General features: G+C 35.2%; 1 protein-coding gene across 1 annotated transcript in view; it reads right to left on the minus strand.

Moving 5' to 3' along the window:
• The window catches only part of LOC117113673 (adrenocorticotropic hormone receptor-like), an 18,221-nt gene that overhangs the window by 2,549 nt on the left and 14,088 nt on the right, over positions 1–1,584 (minus strand). The window lies entirely within an intron of this gene.

Below are 1,584 nucleotides of genomic sequence, written 5' to 3' on the forward strand. Positions count from 1 at the left end.
ATATATATATACAAATATATAATAATAGGAATATCATGTAATAATCGTAGTTCATCAACGACTAGTAACTTTATTTCGGTTGCATGAAAAAAAATGTGTCTCTGGCGGGATTCCAACCTGCAACCTCTCGCTATCAAAGCGGGTATATACCCACTAGACCACAAGGACTTATGGTATAATAGACGCGCAGATCTAACCACCAGGCACTTTCTCTCATACAACTGACTAAAACGCTCACACATAATGTGTTTTAAGCTAGAAAAACTTGTTTTGTAGGTCGCAGGTGGGAAATTATAGTAAATACTATTCAAATCAAGTTTGATGTGAAGCATCGTGAGCACGATATATACTCTAGATAAATAATAACAGTGCTCGAATAGGAAAAATATCATTTTCTCCCTCGTTTTGTCGTTTACGATACTTAAGAACAGCACGCATAAGACAGATTATCTCCAATAGGATCCAAACTTCCATACGACAGCCCTGGTGACCCAGTGGGTTGCGTGTTGCGTCTGCCTAGACAGCAGAAGATCCCGGTTTCGAATCCCGGTTGACCCGTCTTCCTTACCATTTAAAAAATTAAAATATATTTATAAAGCATTACCACAATTATGGTTTAGAGTTTGTATTGTTTCTTTACGTGTAACAAAATTATCTCTTCGGAGATCCCGTCTTGTTTTCGTACCACATTGATCGTTGTTGTATGTGTGTACGTCAAATGTTAGTGTTGATCCGAATACCGTATTGTTCCACCAATCTTTACCATTTACAATAAAACCTATATTATATTCATAAAGGATACCAATAGACGATTAAGTGTTTAGCTTTGTCCGTGCAGAATTTATATATATGTTAATAATATAGAACTACTATATACATAATATGTATTATATATATAATACATAATATGTATTATATATATAGAGCCACATAGCTTGTATTCCACTATTTGCATTCACACCTGGGCTGTGTATATATATTGCCTTGGTTTGGCTCTGTAATCATTAATGGTCGTGGGACTAGTTTGGGCCCTACCTAGGCTGGTCGAACGTTTCGTTTGGGTCTATACCCTAGCTGCACTGATGAGGCCTGGAAGGCCGAAACGGATCCGTCTGCAGATATTGGGATTCCTTCCAGTGGATGCTTAGTTTATTTTGTCATTCTGATCGGATTTCTCTACTGTTCCGTTTTAATTACTACATAGATTTAATTTGTAAAAAACATCAACTCGTTGAAACCATTTCAGCTTACAATTATACGATACTGTTAGGATTTGTCTTTAGAAAGTGTATAACCTAATTTGGGATCAAGTAATGCATATTCATATCACCATTACATGTACAGAAACTACTGCAGCCAGTAGCGGCGCCAGGGTCTGAAATCTGGGGTCGGGTGGCAAGATTTGTTTGTTTGTTTGTTTATTAGTATTTCTCCACATATACATAAATTAGAAGTATAATTCATATGGAAAAAAAAAGTATGTGGATGGTGGTCAAAATAAGTTTGAAAACAAACTTTAAGATATGACCACCATTAAAAATAATTAATAAATCNNNGAAATAAAAATAAAAAATAAATAAATAA

Source organism: Anneissia japonica, unplaced genomic scaffold, assembly GCF_011630105.1.
Source record: "Anneissia japonica isolate Jap-2015-1 unplaced genomic scaffold, ASM1163010v1 scaffold5623_len388731_cov182, whole genome shotgun sequence".
In the NCBI taxonomy this organism is placed as follows: Eukaryota; Metazoa; Echinodermata; class Crinoidea; order Comatulida; family Comatulidae; genus Anneissia; species Anneissia japonica.